This window comes from Herpailurus yagouaroundi, unplaced genomic scaffold, assembly GCF_014898765.1.
Source record: "Herpailurus yagouaroundi ecotype Mexico unplaced genomic scaffold, PumYag 139, whole genome shotgun sequence".
Lineage (NCBI taxonomy): Eukaryota > Metazoa > Chordata > Mammalia > Carnivora > Felidae > Herpailurus > Herpailurus yagouaroundi.
This window is the reverse complement of record NW_024412394.1, coordinates 55,815,033-55,835,372: the sequence shown is the minus strand read 5'-3', so window position 1 is coordinate 55,835,372 and position 20,340 is coordinate 55,815,033. Positions and strand designations below refer to the sequence as shown.

At 39.7% G+C, this 20,340-nt stretch overlaps 1 protein-coding gene across 3 annotated transcripts in view; it reads left to right on the top strand.

Annotated features, from left to right (window-relative positions):
• GPR63 (G protein-coupled receptor 63) overlaps positions 1-20,340 on the top strand; it is a 52,501-nt gene that overhangs the window by 26,150 nt on the left and 6,011 nt on the right. The window contains exon 1 of one of the 3 annotated variants that reach the window (XM_040474211.1): positions 10,968-10,977. The exons of the other annotated variants lie outside the window; for them this stretch is intronic. The gene's annotated coding sequence lies outside the window, so the exon portion shown is untranslated. Of the gene's footprint in view, positions 1-10,967; positions 10,978-20,340 lie in introns of those variants that run through there. 3 annotated transcript variants of the gene reach the window in all.

Sequence of the window (20,340 nt, the reverse complement as noted above, 5' to 3'; positions counted from 1 at the left end):
GGGGGGGGGGAGAGAGAGAGAGAGAGAGAGAGAGAGAGAGAGAGAGAGAGAAAGAAAGAAAGAATCCCAAGCAGGCTCTTCACTGACAGCATAGAGCCCAACATGGGATTTGAACCCACGAAACTGTGAAATCATGACCTGAGCTGAAATCAAGAGTTGGCCACTTAACCGACTGAGCCACCCAGGTGCCCCCAAATGCTTTATTCTTTGTTACATATACAAAATAATTTTACCAAATATCATTATCATTACTAACAACAATTATGCTAATTAAAGTCCAGAGTTTCTTTGCAGGTGTTTTTTTTTCTCCCCTTAAAATACAGGGTGTTCTAAGGGCATACAATAGAGTACTATATTCAAAAGATAAGTTCTTCACTGTGCTTATCAATTTGGTGTATAGGTTCAGGTTCATTTATTTTTGTGTGTGTTAAATTTTGAGAGTTGACATACTTATCCCACCAATTTAGTACTTTAATATATAAAATATTTAAATGGTTCAAAAGTCAAAACTGTATAAAAATATTCTCAGAGAGGCCTTACTAACATCTCTGTTTTTCCATCTCAAGATCTTGTTAAAATGCAGATTGTCATTGAGTAGATCTGGAGCCTGATGTTCTGCATTCCTAACAAGCCCACGGTGATGCAGGTGCTGCTGGTCCACACACTGCCCTTTGAGTAGCAAGTTCCTAGGTAATATTACAGATTTGCCAGCTTTTCATTTCGTATTTCATATAGAAGGGACAGGATAGCAAATGGCTTCATACTAAAGGCTTAGCCTTTTATTCAAATCAAACAGTATGAGTGAAATGATAGGAGACAGAAGACGACACAGGAAAAGGAGGAAAGAGGAGAGATAGCCAGTGTTCTGGAGAAGTCCTTCCCAGACCATCAGCAGCCTGCTGAAGGAAGTAGCAGCACTGGTGAGGGTAGAGGCTGAAGACACTTCCACCAAGAGGAGCAATCAAAAGCAGATGTTGGAATAGCTTCCTGGGGTGGTGGAGGCTGGGGCGGAATAGCTAGCTACCTGCTCTTCTCTGCTTTAGCCTGAAAAAGCACACGGTGGGAGCCTCCTTGAATTGTGTCCCTCAGTGTGGGCTTCACATACAGTTCACTGACTCCCAGGGACCACCATCTGTCCCACTAAGGAAAGCAACCCATTCAGAACCTGTCTTTCTGCAGTCTTCTGGGAGCTCTCAAGGTGAACAGTAGCAGAGCAGCCATAAAGCTGGGTCCTTCAGCCCTGTGTCCTGCACATCTGATCTGCATCTTTAACAACACGGCAGTGTAACTAAAGAGGCTAGGAAAGTGAATAGTACTTGTTGAAATATGTCAAAAAGATGGTGAAGTTCATTCACTAACCTCAGTTGAGCTGGGTTACTTGGCTATAATGAATAATTCTTATAGGCTGAGGTTTTACTGTATTAGAATTTCATTGAGGCATGGCTTTGTGCTCTCTTCAATAAGCTGAAGTTACTCTGTGGGGTTCAATTTAATTATTTTTACTTCTCATAGAAATAATAAAAGCACATTAAAAATGCAATAAGAAAAGAAAAGGCCCACATTGCTACCACCGTTTACATATTACTGTCAGCATTTGGGTGATTATTTCCCTTGAGCGTGTGTGTGTGTGTGTGTGTGTGTGTGTGTGTGTGTGTGTGTAAAACAGTTATAATTACGCTGTGAAAGCAATTTTTATGATTTTACATTATAAGCAATTCTCTATGTTTTTAAAGTCTTCATAAATAAAGTGACTGAATCATGTCTTATTGAGTTAACTAGGTCTCTAAATATTGGTCATTTAAGTTGAAAGATCCTTAAAGAGTTGTCAGCATTTGATATATATGGAAATGGTAAGTAGACATAGATGATTAAGAAAAGGAAATGTTCTTTTTTGGTACCTTTTTTCCCCCTCTAAGTATAAAATTATCTCTAAATCTTGAAAAGTGTAAGACAGTTCCGTTACTTTATTAAAGGGATTCATAGAGATGGGTATTTTACTTGGTAGTTATATGTAACAGAATGTATTTGTTTAATTAATTAAATTTTTTTAATGTTTATTCATTTTTGAGAGAGAGAGAGAGAGAGAGAGAGAGAGAGACAGAGCATTAGTGGGGGAGGGGCAGAGAGAGGGAGACACAGAATCCGAAGCAGGCTCCAGGCTCCTAGCTGTCAGCACAGAGCTCGACTTGGGGCTTGAACTCACAAACTGTGAGATCATGACCTGAACCGAAGTCAGACGCCCAGCTGACTGAGCCACCCAGGCACCCCATAACAGAATGTATTGCCTCCAAAGGAATCCCAATTTACTTTTTAAAATCAGTCTTCCCTCACTCTCTGGCCTTAATTAAAAGCCCGATAAATCTTCCTAACAGGTTCCTTGCTCTTGGGGAGATAATGTGACTGAAACAGAATGCTAACCTACAGGTGTGCATAGAATATAGTTGGAATATAAAGAGGGAGTGCCTAGTCCAGGTTGCAGCCTTGAGAAGAATTCCTGGAGAGAATGATTTCTTAAAGGAAGTGTTAGAGTGTGTAAGAGTGACCTGACATAGAAATGTAGAAGTCCTCTTAAGTAGAGGGACCAGCAGGTGTCATGGGCCCATTCTCAGACCAGTCACTGCATGAAGATGAAGTGCTTGGTAGTCACACGACTACCTCCATGGCTCAGGAACCCTGTCCTTATCAAATGATGGGAGAAGAGGTACTAGTCAGAAACAATAATAATAACAACAAAAAAGAAAAACAAGTGGATATAATATAATCTGGGAGAGCAGAGAGGAAGGAAGCTTGTCTTAATTACTCAAGCATCCTTTACAAATTCTGATAAACAGTTTTTGAGTGACCATCCTAATGTACTCCCTTAGCTCCTGAATTCTTATCAATTATGAGTATGTTGGATTCCTCAGGTTTGTTGAGGAGAAAAAAAAAAAAAAGGTTGACCACTATTGCTGTAGTTGAGTCCATCAGGTGTTTAAATGATTAGGATTGTGATTTTTTTTTTTTCAACATTTATTTATTTTTGGGACAGAGAGAGACAGAGCATGAACGGGGGAGGGGCAGAGAGAGAGGGAGACACAGAATCGGAAACAGGCTCCAGGCTCTGAGCCATCAGCCCAGAGCCCGACGCGGGGCTCGAACTCACGGACCGCGAAATTGTGACCTGGCTGAAGTCGGACGCTTAACCGACTGCGCCACCCAGGCGCCCCTAGGATTGTGATTTTTTTAAAACAATTATTCATCTGGCCACAGTTGGTAGGTGAATTTAAAAAGGGAGGACAACATCAAAATAAAGAGCTTCTGCACAGCAAAGGAAACAACCAAGCCTAAAAGGCAACCTATGGAATGGGAGAAGATATTTGCAAATGACATAGCTGATAAAGAGTTAGTATCCAAAATATATAAAGAACTTTATACAACTCAACGCAAAAAACCCCACAAATAATCCAATAAAAAATGATCAGAATACATGAATAGACATTTTTCCAAAGAAGACATGGTGGCCAAAAGGCACATGAAAAGATCCTTAACATAATTCATCATCAGAGAAATGCAAATCAAAAACACAAGATATTGCCTCACACCTTTCATGACTAAAATAAAAAACACAGGAAACAAGTGTTGGTGAGGATGTGGGGGGAAAAAGGAACCCTCTTGCACTGTTGGTGGGATTGCAAACTGGTGCAGCCACTCTGGAAAACAGTATTGAGGTTCCTCAAAAAATCAAATTAAAAAAATTTTTTTTAATTAATTTTTTAAGTTTTTTCCTCAAAAAATTAAAAATAGAACTACCATATGATCCAGTAATTGCACTACTGGGTATTTACCCAAAGAATACAAAAACACTAATTTGAAAGGATATATGCACCTCTATGTTTATTGCAACAGTATTTACAATAGTGAAATTATGGAAACAGCTAAAGTGTCCATCGAAAGATGTATGTCTGTATATATACGTATGTATGTATATGTGTATACATATGTATGTATGTATATACACACACAATAGAATATACACACATACACACAGACACACGAATATTATTTGGCCATAAAAAGGAAGTAATACTGTCATTTGTAGCAACTTGAATGGATCTAGAGACTATAATGCTAAGTGAAATAAGCCAGAGAAAGACAAATACTGTATGATTTCATTCATATGTGAGATTTAAGAAACAAAACAAATGAACAGAGGGAAAAAAGACAAACCAAAAACCAGACTCTTAACTACAGAGAAAGCTGATGGTTACCAAACGGGAGGTGGGTGGTAGGGGGATGGGTGAAATAGGTCAAGGGGATTAAGAGTACACTTATCTTGATGAGCACTGAATAGTATGTAGGATTGTTGAATCACTGTTACACAACTGAAATTAATACAACACTGAATGCTAATAATACTGGAATTAAAATAAAAATATAATAAAAAGGAAGGACAAGATCATTTAGGAGGCTCCTATGTGGGCTGGAGACATGATATGGGGGGTAAGGAGGAGAGAAAACAAAGAACTATTTGGGGGGCAGAATTGGCAGTGTAGAGTGATTTGGTGTGCTGATAGAAGGATAAGAGAAACAGCGTTTGACTTCCAGGTTTTAGGTTGAAGTAAATGGATGGTGTGGCCATTAACTGCAATTAGGACAAAAGGTAGTGGCAGTAGTATTTTAGATTAGTATCTCTTTTTCAGTGCTTTTGTGTTTCTTAGCTGGGGTTTTCTAGACACCATAGCCTGATGCAAAGTATATATATTTTAATGTTTATTTATTTTTGAGAGAAAGAGACACAGAAAGAGATCACAAGTGGGGGAGGGGCAGAGAGAGAGAGAGAGAGAGAGCGAGCGAGAGAATGAATCCCAAGCAGACTCCACGCTGTCAGTGCAGAGCCTGACATGGGGCTTGAACTCACAAATGTGAGATTATGACCTGAGCTGAAACCAAGAGTCGGACGCCTAACTGACTGAGCCACTCAGGTGCCCCTGGAATGCTATATTGAGAAGTGCAATCCTAGGGTAGCAAGGGGGGGGGGGGGGATAGGAAAGTGAGACAGGGAGGAAGTTGAAAAGCAAATGCAAGGTGGTGTGTTAACGATACATCAAGTGAATTACCTTCTAGATGGGCTTTAAAGAACTCTCCCTGGGCCTGGTGGTCATTTAGGGGCATAAGGGAGAGAGACGTCCTTTTCATCTTCTATGTCTCTCAGGCTGAAGTTCACCCCATGGGGGTTTGTTTTACCTTCACCCTTGGATTGGGGTTAAGGGGCTACTCTGGGCAGCCAGTGGGAAGCAAATCCCATGCCCCACAACACGGTGGGTGATATGAGTTGGGTGGTTGGAGGAGCTGGAACCTCTGTGGTTTCTGCAGGGTCAGATTTGGGCAAATAGCTGAGGTCGAAGGGATTTATGGAGGTACAGGTGGCAGGGGCGGGAGTGAAGATAGAGAGGCATGCAAACAGAGTCCAAAACATTTTCCCAACTACTCTCAACCCTGTTCTCTTTCCCTAGTTGCCCATTTATAGTCTGTGAGAGTTTTATGGTGCTCTGATTTTTACTATAATGTTTTATTTTTATTACTGCTCAGGTTTTAATCTTAGATTCATAGTCCTCTAGTTTATGAACCTAATACCTCCTTTCACATAATTTCTAGACTATGGGTTTAATATAATTGTGTTCCTCTATTTTTTCTCATCTTAGTCTGTTTGTGCTGCTATAACAAAATACCATTTACTGGGTGGCTTACTTCTCACAGATCTGGAGTTGGGAAGTCCCAAGTTCACTGTGCCAGCATGGTTGGGTTGGGGGGCCCTCCAGGTTGCGGATTGCCAGCTTGTCACTATATCCTCTCATGGCAAGTGAGCTTTGTTGGGCCTCTTTTGTAAGGGTATGAATGCCATTCACAGGGGCTCCACCATCATGACCTAATCATTTCTCAAAGACCCCACCTCCTAATACTATCACGTTGGGCCATTCAGACTATAGAGATTCTCCAGGTCATTACTTACAAGACAGATGACTGCCCTAAGGTTTGGATCCAAGTAGATACTTGATTTCATCTGTTCTCTGTGTATTCCAATGCTAATCTCTTGCTTGCGACCAACATAGACAAGATATACAAAATGTTTCAGTAAAGAACTCTAAAGGCAATGCATTTGAATAAACTTCTTTTAAGGATGTCATAACGGCATAAGAGGCAACACTGGTTTATGCATATGTCAGAATTTTTTTTAACTTAATGACTCAGTAGCTTTTTTATTGAATATATACTATATGCCAGGCTCTTAACTGGGTTCAAGGATACCGTGCTGACCCAAAAATGTCACACCTCTACCTTCATGGAATTTGCTCTCTAGTTGGGGCAGGGGCATGGCAGGGTTGGGCACAGGCATGAATCAAAGGATGCCGTGGATACCTGTAAATTGACTGCTGACTGAGGGTTGTCACAGAGAAGTTCATTTTGAAACGAGACAACAGAATGGGGGTGGTGGATAGCTTGGTCATGGGACCAAGAGAAGGTTCCTCTTGTAATGGAAGAGTAAGAATTTGTGAATTGAACAGGGAATGGGGGTAGGTGGTAGCAGGAGGCTGTTTATTATTTGGCAGAAGTTTACTGAACGCCAACTGTGTGGTAGCTCAGTCGTAGGTGTTGGGAATCCAGTTGTGAATAACCCAGGCAAAAAGTCCTACCTTGTGAGAGTTGTTGATAGTTTGGACCAGGATAATGGCAGAGGAGTTTGAGACAAGTGGCTTGATAGGAACAATATTTAGGAGTCAAAATTGACAGTTATAGCTGAGGGAGGTAGATGTCAAGGTGACTCTTGTTTCTGGCATGTATAACCAGATGGGTGGCAATTGTCACTGAGCATGGGAACACTGATGTGCAGTAATATTTACCCCACATTTCTAAATCTTTTTTAAAAAAGATATTTATTTATTTATGGGAGAGCACAAGCAGGGGAGGGGTAGAGACTGGGTACAGAGGATGCTGACAGGCTGACAGCAATGAGCCCAATGTGGGGCTCAAACTCCTAAACCATGAGATCATGACCTAAGCCCAAATTGGATGCTCAACCTACTGAGCCACCCAGGGTACTGTACCCCTATCCCACATGTAATTGGACGTGCACAGTTTGAAGTGTTTTTGAGATATCCATGTGGAGATGTTAAATGAGCAGTTGGGTACTTGAGGCTGAAATTCGGAAGTAAGGTTTGGACCATTGAAAGACATTTGGCAGGTATCTGCATCAGGGAGTAATTGGAGCAAGCAAGGAGGAGATTGCTAATGGCACCAAAGAAAAGAACCAAGCTTTTAAACTTTTTTTAAAAACCTGTGTTTTTCAAAATCAGACTAGATTATGTTGCTTTTAATTAGCATGTGGATTTCACTCTGACTGTCCAATATAGTCCCTTATGAAAACAAAACTTATTTTCACTCTTGCCCTGTGCAAATAATTTATAGGTGATAAGAGGAGATATTCAAGTTTTAACTAAGCGGTTATAGATCCAGGCAGTATGATTTGAGATTCCAGGTTCACTATTTAATAAGACTTGGTATTTCCTTCCAAATGTTGAATTTTCAGTCAAATACCATTGTGAGAAACATCGGTGGTAGTTAAATAGCATATCTGTGAACTATTCAAAAAGGCTGATGAAATTAAATTGGCCTGCATTTTCCCCAATAATAGTTTCAAGGCAGGTAAAGATTCTCGGTAGAACAATGACCTAACGAGTGTGAGCCAAGGAATAAGAATTAGAAATAAGAGACAAAAGGAATATGAACAAAACCTGTCACCAGAGGGGCTCATCATTTTTTTTTTTTTTTTTTTTTTTTTTTTTTTTTTTGCTTTTTGTACTTCTAGAAAGGTTCCTTCGGTTAATCTTCTATTAACCACTTAAAAATATATTTTCCTGGTTCGTAATTATAATTAATTTACTTTTCTATTAAATGCTAACCTTTCTCGCTACTCGAATTTCAGTTTTAATTGTCATCAGATGTCACTTAGAATATTCTCTGAAACAGACCCTTGCTGACATTTAGTTTAATTTCTCAGTATTTGTGGGGAAAAGTAACATGAATGCAAATAAATTCTCATGCTTACTAATCTAATTTTCCAAATGTCCACGGAAGAACTAAATTGAACATTAGTGAAAAAAATTCTTTTTTGTGGTGAATATTCTGGTTGGAATTAGAAATATATTGGGAATGGAACAGTGTTATAAATAGAACACTGCGTATAGTTCATATTTAAATTGTGCACACATTTTTTTTCTTTAGCTTTATTGCATATAGGTTTTAAGTTAGATATACTCTAAAATAGGTGAAATTTTGTTCAGTGATGATTTTTTTCTTTGTAACAATAATTCTAGGGGTGCCTGAGTGACTCAGTCCATTGAGCGTCCTACTTTGACTCAGGTCATGATCTCGTGGTACGTGGGTTTGAGCCCCACACTGGACTTTGTTCTCATAGCACGGAGCCCACTTCGGATTCTCTGTCTCCCTCTCTCTTTGGCCCTCCCCTGCCCCTCTCAAAAATAAATAAACATTAAAAGATAAATAAAAAACTTTAAATAAGACCTCCTCTACCCCATCCTCTCCACTTGATTGTTACATATTTTCTTTTGGTTAGTTTGTTCAAAGCTTCCTTTTACTGTACCTACAGGTAAACCAAAAATAACAGAATTCAGCCAAAAAAAAATGTAGACATTGTTATAGTGAAACAAATTTATCTCTGGACTATTCTTTTTAGTTATAAAGCAGGTTGCCCAATGAAAGTGACTACTCTTTTTGTTTCTAATGAAATAAAGTTGAAATTTGGGCTGTCTCTTAGGTGAACTGCTTGGCTCTTTATTTCTGGTTCCACCTACTTCCTAACAGAACTCAGGAGTATACTCAGAGAATATTTGCTTCCATCCTGGTGTGTTCTTTGTTTACCATTCTTTTCCAATTAGAATCTCTAGATGTGTAGTCAGAGTCTAATCTAGGCAAAGAATATGGATTTTGTGTGATACATCATTTCTTTCCTCTCTTAGTTTTCCATTTAATTTCTTTTTTTCAACGTTTTTTTTTTTATTTTTTTTTATTTTTGGGACAGAGAGAGACAGAGCATGAACGGGGGAGGGGCAGAGAGAGAGGGAGACACAGAATCGGAAGCAGGCTCCAGGCTCTGAGCCATCAGCCCAGAGCCCGACGCGGGGCTCGAACTCACGGACCGCGAGATCGTGACCTGGCTGAAGTCCGACGCTTAACCGACTGCGCCACCCAGGCGCCCCTCCATTTAATTTCTTAATGAGAGGAAAGGTAGGGGTGAAGGTAGGGGTGAAGTTTTCCATTTAATTTCTTAATGAGAGGAAAGGTAGGGGTGAAGGGAGGGAGGTTTTGGGGCCATGTGAAATTTTTTTTTTTTTTTTTTTTTGGCTAAGAGTGTGGCAAATATCAGAAAGTACAGTGGTGTGAGACCTTTTTTCCTTTTAGTAGAGCCTCTGGCCCAGAATAGGAGAGAGATGCTCAGTTAGTCAAGATAAGAGCTCTCCTTTCTCCTTTCTTGTAGACTTACACTTTGTTCAAGACATAAGCAGTCTGAGTAAGGCCAATATTTCAAATTCTCACCTGTTTATATTCTGCTCTGTCAGTTATGAATTTGCTAGAACACTTGGGTTATTCTATTAGTCCTCTCCTGGTCTTTCCCAGTAGCCAGTTATGTGTTGACTTTGCTCGTTAAGGTACAGAAGAATTCTAGAGTAGTAATTGTTTCAAGTTGGTGCTCCTCAACTCTTCTCAGTAGCCTGGGCTCAGTGGACTCCAGGCCAGCCTTCAGAGTGAGCTGGGACCGGGAGTGGTCAGAGGTCTCTGATGGGAGACCTGAGAAGCCTGAGCCAGGTCCTTGCTGTGCCCACCTGTTGAAAGGATCCATGATCTGGCTGGTTTGCTGCTCACCTTCTTCTCTATGGGTAAAGCATGCTACAAGTGGGTATTGCATTTTAAGCATCACGAGTACATAGCTTTGTGTTGGGCCTGGTAGGTTATAGAGAAGATAGGTGGTAGCCTGCATCCTCAAGGACTTTTATACAGGAAACGGGTAAAGAAAAGTGTGATACACTAATAGAGATCAATGTTGGTTTAGTGTGAAAGAAACAACAACTACAAAACCAGAAATAAATAAAATTTTCAAGCTATTTGATAAATGGGTCAGAATAACATACCCATAAAATTCAAAAAAACCTACTAAGGGGTGGACTAGATTTTTAGTGATAGGTGGAGCCAGCTATCACCTTGGAAGAGATATTTTGACATACTACAAGACTCCTAGAAAATGTAGAGAGATGGCAGGCCTTTGAAGTTTTGCAGGAATCTTTCCCCTTTAGGGAAAGGACATACGTATCTTACCAAGGTGTAGAGGGTAGGTACTATTTATTGTTCACTCAGCATGTAGTTGAAAGCATGACATTCTGTGGAACGCAAAGGCAATTGAGGTCTCTGTGGGCTAGATTTTGACAGTGTGCTGGAGAGTTGATAGAGCCTTGGGGTAGGACAGTAGGGTGCCAGCTAGAGGTAAACTGCTCAGATGTTCTTTGGTAACACAGATAAAGAAAAAAATAATAATTTGCCAGATCAATAGCTGTGTGCCACACGCCAGGGAATGTATTGATTTACTCCAGTAATGAAGTCACATCTGGTACAGCATCTGCTGTCGACAAAACCCATCTTTCTGTAAGGCCAGATAGGCAAGTTGAGTGTGGATGTGATAGGAAGGATCATCTTCATCCTTCCGGTCCTTGATGGTGATCCCAATTTTTGTATTCTCTACAGCAGTGAAACCATCATAGCCCTTACATGTCAAGGAACCAGTAAGGGAATTTTCCCGCTACTGAATATGTCTGTTGCAACTCCATATTTCAGAAAATAATATAGGCATGAGTTATGGGATGAGTGGGAGTTGGAACTGAGCTCAAACTTCATTAATCACATGGTTTCCATAAGCCTCTACTCTGAATGGTGCAACACAGTACCATTTTGGGTCTCCAGAAATGAGTGCCAGTTCAGAGCCATATTCAGCAATCCCACAAAATTCTGATTATTTCTCCTTCCTCAGTGTATAGTCACTCTGGTAATTGGCTGCAGGTTTTTTGAGGAAGACTGGTAAGAAAATTTATAGTACAGATTGGGCTGTGTAGCAAGGTCCTTCCTGAAGGGGACTTGACTTGTTTTTACTCAAGGGGCTGTAGGTCTGTGTACTGGCTCAAGTTTGGGAAATGATTGAGAGACTGCTAATTTCTTTCTTTCTTTTTTAAAAAATACTTATTTATTTATGACAGTGGGGATGGGTGGGGGGAGGAGCAGAGAGTGAAGAAGAGGAAAACAGAATCCTAAGTGGGGCTCAAACTCACAAACTGTGAGATCATGATCTGAACTGAAATCAGGAGTCATATGCTTAACCTCCTGAGTTACCCAGGCACCCCAAGGGGCTGCTGCTTTCTATTTTATAGCCTTGATGCTTATACATATCAAGTAGGACTTGATAAGCTTCTAGTTATTTCTCTCTTAGAGACACCATGATCAGACACCAATGATCCTGCAGGTCAGACTTAGCTTTTGCTCTGCTGCATTATGGTAACTGTGCTCACCTCATCTCTGGTTAAGTGCTCTCACCTAGCTCCTGCCACTCTGGGGTACTGCCATCCCCATTTAATTCAGGAACCCCATTTCTTGGATGGCAGCATTGCCCATTGTCACTCTTGGTCTGCAAAGACTAGCTTTGATAGAGATTCAAGAATGCTAATGGTTCTCTCAATCAGTGAATCTCTTAAAGCCTTGGTGGAAGCAGTGCCCTCTAGATCCTACCAGGTGACACAGTTAGAGGTGGGTGAACAGGTATTATATGATAAATCCAGTCCAGCATTCCTATCTGCCCAAGTCTTTGAATAGCTTCCTTTATACCAAAGATGATAAGAGATCTCAATTTCATCTATTGTAAGTGACTTTTGGGACCAGCCTTCAGTTAATTAATTGAGCAAACTGTTAGAGCCATTATTAGTCAGCGGAGCTAACACAAAGAATCTGAGAATCTGTTTTTATTATGACCATATCAATAAATTTGATCTGATCTAATATATTCCTTCTGACCTGACTCATTACCTTCAGAATCCTTTTTCATTCATATTCCCTGGTTTTTAACTGGAAAAGTCTTGCATTTCTTTCTTCTTCTTTTTTTTCAATGTTTATTTTGAGAGAGGGGAAGAGTGAGTGCACATGCGAGCAGGAGAGGATCAGAGAAGGGGGGGAGAGAGAGAATCCCAAGCAGGCTCTGTGTTGTCAGTGGAGGGCCCCATGTAGGCTCATTCTCACCAACTGTGAGGTCATGAGCTGAAAGATCAAGAGTCGGATGCTTAACCGACTGAGCCACCTAGGCAACCCTTGCATTTCTTTTTATGTAAGTGGTACTTCTTCCTAGGTCACACTTTGTGCTTCTTCCTCTGGATTCTGCTTGGACTTTAGTCTGGTTGTAGGTACCGAAACAATAGAGGTGGTGGGGCAAGGGCTGTAGGAAGAGCAAAAGTCCCTTGCAAAGAACTATGTAAGGTGAGGCCTTTCCTCAGTGACTCTTCAGGCGACGAGAGACTAACCTCTTTATTTAAGGGGAGGAAAGGCCATTTCTGTTGGCTAGGAAGACCACAGAACAAGGTCCTCAGCTTCATCAAAATCCCCATGTACACCCATGTCAATATTCAGGCCCTGATTCCCTCCCAATCAGTGCGCTAATTTTAACAGAAGAAGACTATAAGATTGAGAATACAATTTACATTGTGATAGAGCCACCCACAGGATTGGACTTTGGTTTAGTTTTCAGAAATGTCATCTCTGGGGCTGTAGCAGATAGAAGTTACTTCCGTAGTGGTTAATAAAGCTTTTTGGTTCTTCATCTAATCCTTGTGTCCGAAATGTAAAGTTCTCGATTTACTTTCCACACCCCCCCACCCCCATCTTCCAGAAATGCAAATTCTGGGACCCACTGCAGACTACAGAATTAGTGACTCTGGGTGGGGTTCAGCAGTCTGTATCTTAACAGGTGCTCCAGGTGATTCTTATGAACCCTTACCTTTGAGAATCACCTGAACACCTTCAGAATTCTCAGAGAAAATTATTTTTATTGGAGAATTCTAAGCAAGGGCAATTAAGGGACAGAATAATGACTTATTCAAGCGTCCAGGGACTCAAAATTTACCTCCCTTGTTTTTTAAATTTTTAAAAAATTTTATTAGAGAGAGAGGTGAAGGGGGTCAGAGGGAGAGAGGGAGAGAAACTTAAGCAGGCTTCATGCTCAGCATGGAGCCTGATGCCAGGCTCGATCCCACAACCCTGGGATCACAACCTGAGCTGAAATCAAGAGTCAGAGGCCTAACCAGCTGAGCCACCCAGGCGCCCCCAAATTCACTTTCCTTGTGTTCTTCCTTCAAAAGCAATTGAGCAAACAGTTCCTGGGAAAGAAGGAAATAAAGGAAGCAGTGAAGTGGAAGAAAAAGGGCCTAGGAAATGTGGAAGCCAAGAGCCAAAAGCAGAAAGGAGGGTTTCCAGGATGGTAGTAAAAGGGTGTCTCTGCCTTCTGCATAGCAGATCTGGGAAGTAACCACTCCAGGGAAGGATAGGAGGATGAAAGTATGACTCGGATATAAAAATGTAGTTGATAAATTTGGCCTTTCAAAATTAAATATTTGTAGGTATAGAATTTATCAGGTGGAACAGGTGAAAAAAATTATTGGTAGTTACTTCTAAAAATTGAAAATAAAAAATAAGTTAATTATTCTAGGAAATTCAAAATTTATATATGAAAGAAAAATATTCTATTGGTTTACTGACAGATATACTCTTTATATAAATACATTAATGTTTATATTAATGTCTATTGTAATTCAAATTTTCAAATAAGACTTTGGTAGTATGAAGGGAGCAGAAATAAGTTGGAGTTACTATGACATCAAAATTGTCATCTATTCTAATAGGAAGTCAAGATTTAATATATAATATTGATAAATCAAAAGGTAGCAATTTCTTCATATTATTTAGATATATAAAGAATAAGTACTTGAAAAGCCTTTGAAATAATTAAAAATGGCTACTGCAGAAAATGGTAATGGATTGGTGAAGGGTGGTACAGGGCTCAACTGTCATTTAAAAAATCATTTGATTATTTAAAAATTATGTGCATATGTCACATAATTAAATATTAAAGTGAGTAAAGAAGAAATTCCTTAATCTCACAAAACAGTGCAAATGAACTTAATTTTCTAAATATGTATTGGGCTGTATGCAAAGCATAATAGAGGGAACTGTGAAATTAATAAAATCAGTCTATGCCTTCTAGAATATAATCTTTGCAGAGAATAAGGTGGCAGTAGCAGGTAAGACCAGAGAATACTACAACCTCCACTGTCCATTCTAGGCACTGATACCCCAGTAATTGTGGTATTCTGGCACAGTCCAAACGTAAAACACTTTACTCATATCATTAACCTAGTTACCCCAGTGTTGTTTCGTAGATCCCTTAAGAAGAAGGAAAGAGGGGCGCCTGGGTGGCGCAGTTGGTTAAGCGTCCGACTTCAGCCAGGTCACGATCTTGCGGTCCGCGAGTTCGAGCCCCGCGTCAGGCTCTGGGCTGATGGCTCAGAGCCTGGAGCCTGTTTCCGATTCTGTGTCTCCCTCTCTCTCTGCCCCTCGCCCGTTCATGCTCTGTGTCTCTCTGTCCCAAAAATAAATAAACTTTGAAAAAAAAAAAAAAAAAAAGAAGAAGGAAAGAATCATAAGTCCAATTACTTCTGCCTTATGTGAGTTTTACGTGTGCACATTACATGTAGGGTGTGTATATATACACGTATGCACACATTTACACAGAATTTTAAGTTTTTCTTATTTGGAAAATGTAGTAAGAGTTTCCCCTGATGGCAAATAAAGATAGATTAAACATTAGGACTCTTACGCAGATATTATCAACATAAGCTAATTTTCTAGTTCTCATGTTGCTACTGTCCCATTTCCTTTGGAAATGTAAATTTTATTTTTTGGAAATGCATATTTTAACTGTACAACTTTTTTTTTTTTAATTTTTTTTAATGTTTATTTACTTTTGAGACAGAGAGAGACAGAGCATGAATGGGGAGGGGCAGAGAGAGGGAGTCACAGAATCTGAAACAGGCTCCAGGCTCTGAGCTGTCAGCACAGAGCCCGACGCGGGGCTCGAACTCACGGATCGCCAGATCATGACCTGAGCAGAAGTCGGACGCTTAACCGACTGAGCCACCCAGGCGCCCCTGTACAACTTTTATTTAGGGGTGCCTGGGTGGCTCAGTCGGTTAAGCGTCCGACTTTAGCTCAGGTCGTGATCTCACGGATCCTAGGTATGAGCCCTGCACGGAGCTTTGTGCTGACAGCTCCGGACGGATCCTGGAGCCAGCTACAGATTCTGTGTCTCCCTCTCTCTCTCTGCCCCTCCCCTACACACGCTCTGTCTCTGCCTCTCAAAAATAAATAAACGTTAAAAATTTTTTAAACTTTTATTTAGTTTTATATAAAATTACAAAGAAACTTCAGGTCACAATTGTATTTAATGAGGAGTCCTGAGAGGGAAGAATTTTTTAACATAGTTACTATGAGCATTCAAAGCTACTGCTTTGCTTATTATGGTTCAAAGTAAGAAGAGGAGGAAGGCCAGAGAATATTTACATTCTGGTAAGCCAGAAGTACAGTGAATAAAGAACACTGTATAGATACCAGGGCAAAGGCATTATTAAGTCCACGCATGCTGTGTTCCTTGATATTTATAAATTCTGGTTCTTTTCCTTAATGTTTAACTATAAAATTGCCTTTAATTCCTTTGTAGATTTCTTATATATTAGAGAAATGGACCATTTATATTTAATAGACACCAAAAAGCTAATGCAAAGCTCTATGTGCATGGGTTGGCTTGATAGTGGGTGGACTTCAGTATGCAAGGTGATTGGGCACCAAGGTAGCATTTTTCTTAGGGTGCCATCAAATGTTAGAATCTAGAGATTTTTACTCTAGGGCTTTCTAATTATTGGAATCGACAAACCTTTTAGTCCTGCATGGGTAGCACATGCCAGGCTGCTGGTGCTTTGGGAACAGCACTTTGGATGGAGAAGAAGACGAGGTGCTCTTATGGAATGTGCAGCTATTCATGGAGTCTCTCTGTTTTCAGCCCTGCACTGATACTCTTAAGTTTATGCTTATCAGATTCAGTTGTGCCACAGACTTGTGCTGATGGAATGAGAGTGTGTGATTTCCTATGGTTGCTCACAAGAGGGGAGACCTGGGCATGGAGTGGGGTTCTGGTGGCTCTGGAGATGGGTTTTCAGTCAGTTTAACAGTTTTCAGTGTCACCTACTTTCTGTAATCCTACCTCCCAATCCAGAGTTGCTCTGGAGATATGTCTACAGGGTGTGTCAGCTTCTTCTAAGCTTATTTCCCTGGAAGTATTGAGGATAAAGAAGTCTCTGTTCTGTTCAGTCAGCTATCATGTTGCTATCTGCTTTTTGTCTTGAGACACTTAAAAAAAAATCCCTTATCTATTAGTGTATATTTCCTTCATACCTTTTGTCCTTTGGGATGTACATTTTGTTTAGAAAATCCTTTACTGACATTTCAAGTATGATTTTGAGATGCAGGGCCTACGGTCAATCTGCAGTTAAAAAATTTTTTTTTTAATGTTTATGTTTTGGAGGGGGAGGAGAGAGAGAGAGAGAGTGAGTGAGTGAGCGAGTGAGCCTGAGTGGGATGAGGGGCAGAGAGAGAGGGAGACACAGAATCCCAAGCAGGCTCCAGGCTCTGAGCTGTCAACACAGAGTAAGATCATGACCTGAGCTGCAGTCGGGCGCTTAACCAACTGAGCCACCCAAGTGCTCCATTGGTCTGCACTTTTTAACCAGAAGTCCAGGAACCACTTATTAATCTCTGCCTCTCTAGTGCCTGGTACATACAAGGTACTTGAATAAATATTTGGTGAATGAATTTTTGAATTAAGTTAGAAGTTTTTATAGTAATGGGAGGCTTTGATGGCAGAAAAATATTATGACTATATGTTTATATCACAACCTAAAAAGTATCTTCTAAATTGTGGTTCCTCTTTGGCTCCATTCCATTTTTTGTTTTTGTTCTTCAACATGGTCAAGGAGACCAAATGTTTTAAAGTGTGTCCATCAACAAAATAAAAAGGCAGCCTACTGAATGGGAGAAAATATTTACAAATCATATATCTGATGAGGAGTTAATATCCAAAATTCATAAAGAACTCCTATAATTCAACAGCAAAAAAAAAAAATCCTAATAAAAAGTAAGCAGAAGATCTGAATAGACATTTTCCCAAAGAAGACATACAGATGGCCAACAGGTAAATGAAAAGATGCTCAACTTCAGTAATCATCAAGAAAATGCAAACCAAAACCAGTGAGACGTTACCTCACAGCTATTAGAATGGCTATTATCAGAAAAACAAGAAATAAGTATTGGTGAGGATGTGGAAAAAAAGGAACTGTCATGCACTATTGGTGGAAATCTAAATTGGTGCAGCTGCTATAGAAACAGTATGGAAATTTCTCAAGAAATTAAAAATAGAACTATCATATATTCAACAATTCCACTCGAGTATCTGAAGAAAACAAAAACACGAACTCAGAAAGATATACGCACCCCCATGTTCATTGCAGCATTATTTACAATAACCAAGATATGGAAACAACATAAGTGTCCATTGATGGATGAATAGATAAATAAATCATGGCATATATACACAATGGAATATTATCCATTTTTATCCATAAAAAGAATGAAATCTCGCCATTTACAACAATATGATGGACCTCAAGGGCGTTATGCTAAGTGAAACCCATCAAAGACACATACTATATGACCTTTTAAATGGAATCTAAAACAAACAAAAAATAAGAAAAACCCCAATAACCAAGCTCGTAGATACAAGAGAACAAGATTGATGGTTGCCAGTGGTGGTGGATAGATATGGGTTAAATTCGTTAAGGGGGTCAAAAGGTACAAACTTCCAGTTATAAAATAAGTAAGTCGTGGTGATGTGTAGTGTGGTGACTATAGTTAATAATACTGTATTGCATATTTGAAATTTGCTAAGAGAGTAGATCTTAAAAGTTCTTATCCCAAGGAAAAAATTTTGTAACTGTGTGGTGATGGATGTTAACTGTATTGTGGTGATCATTTCTCAACATATACAAATATTGAATCATTATGTTGTGCAAATGAAACAAAGTTATATGTCAATTATATCTCAATAAGAAAAAATAAATAATAAATCATGTACTACTTCAGGATGGAAATATGTTTGTTTTACTTGGTCACACACAATTATAGCTATTACATTAGGCTTAAGATATACATTTGTGGGGTGCCTGGTTGGCTCAGTCAGTTAAGCATAGAAGTCTTGATTTTGGCTCAGTTTGTGGGATCGAGCCCTGTGTCAGGCTCTGTGCCAACAGCATGGAGTTTGCTTGGGATTCTCTCTCTCTCTCTCTCTCTCTCTCTCTCTCTCTCTCTCTCTGCCCCTTCCTCCCCCACATGCTTGCTCTCTCTCTCTCAGAAATAAATAAACATAAAAAAGATACACATTTGCCTATTTATGGTTTTTCTTTAGAGATAGATGTATTGAAACTGATTTGTGTAGCAAATACAGTCTTTATTCTTATTTGTATGCATGTTTAGGCAATTTTATTTATTAATTATATTTAGGTAATTTTAAAAAGTTTTAATGTTTATTTTTGAGAGAGAGAGAGAGAGAGAGAGAGAGAGAGAGAGAGAGAATGGAGGAGGGGCAGAGAGAGAGGGAGACACAGGATCTGAAATAGGCTCCAGGCTCTGAGCTATCAGCATAGAGCCTGATGCAGGGCTCAAACTCACAAACTGTGAGATCATGATCTGAGCCAAGTCACATGCTTAACTGACTGAGCCACCCAAGCGCCACTATATTTAGGTAGTTTTTAAAGAGACTTATGGTGATTATATTGTAAAGCTTTCCAGCTGCCACTGCTCCCTACACATTGGACCTTTGTAGTTAATAAAATTTGAAAGTTACTGGATTAGTGTGGTCTCTTATTCAGATATATTTTGCATTTGAAAGTGACTATGTGAAGATGGATAAAAACCTAATAGGGACAAAGAACTTAAGCTATAAAAGTGAGAATAAATAAATTAATATTTTGAACAGATTAGTATTCTCTTTATTCATAAAGGCAGCCCTAGACAATGAAGAGGGGTAGATACAAGTATGGTAGAGAGCCTGTGAGTTGGGTCCAGTGCTGGATCTTGGTCTTGCAAGTGGGATGCCTCCACACCTCATACCCCAAGAAGTAAGTGAATTTTTTTGCATTTTCACTTAAAACTGATGTCTTAATTCTAAGTTCAGATAATGAAAAAATTACAGTGTTGTTTTAAACTTCTGTGCATTTATTTCCCCCCCCCCCAATATTGGAGATTTATTAAAAGAATCTACTCAGGAATACAAAGAGAGTCCTTTCTATTAAAAAGGTTACCTCCCCAGTAAAGAAAGAAGAGCCCATACCACAAAAGTAGGTTAGATAGTAGGTTAAGAAAGTCCCTTATAGAAAATTCTAGGGTTACAGAAATTGATAAGAAGTTGGGGGTAAGGATAAAAGAAAGGTGATAAGAAACTTTTTGGAACAAGAGAACCATATGTCTTAGTAACTTTTCTGTAGTAGATTTCTTCACACTGGAACGTTTTTCTGGTCATCTCCTTTAGAATCCCCATTTTATTATTGTTTGACATATTTAATCAAGTTGCTAACACCTAGCCAGGTCTGTTTTAGGGAGAAGAAATTGAGAAGATTATACAAACCAGAAATTAAAAGATGGAAATGGATGGGCACGGGCAAGAAGAGGGACTATGAGAAGCAAAGAGAGCTTTAGAAAAAAAAAGTCTTAAAAATATGACCAAGACTTTTAATGTATAATTTTCTTCTCTTCTTGAATAACTTCTCCAGTATGGTTGGTGTTGGGATTTCTGAGAAGAAACACACACAAAAATAGAAAGCCAGGAAACTTATTTTACCTTTTTTTTTTTTTTTATTTTTTTTTTATTTATTTTTGGGACAGAGAGAGACAGAGCATGAACAGGGGAGGGGCAGAGAGAGAGGGAGACACAGAATCGGAAGCAGGCTCCAGGCTCTGAGCCATCAGCCCAGAGCCCGACGCGGGGCTCGAACTCACGGACCGCGAGATCGTGACCTGGCTGAAGTCGGACGCTTAACCGACTGCGCCACCCAGGCGCCCCAAGGAAACTTATTTTAGACCTTCATAGAAAATAACCTA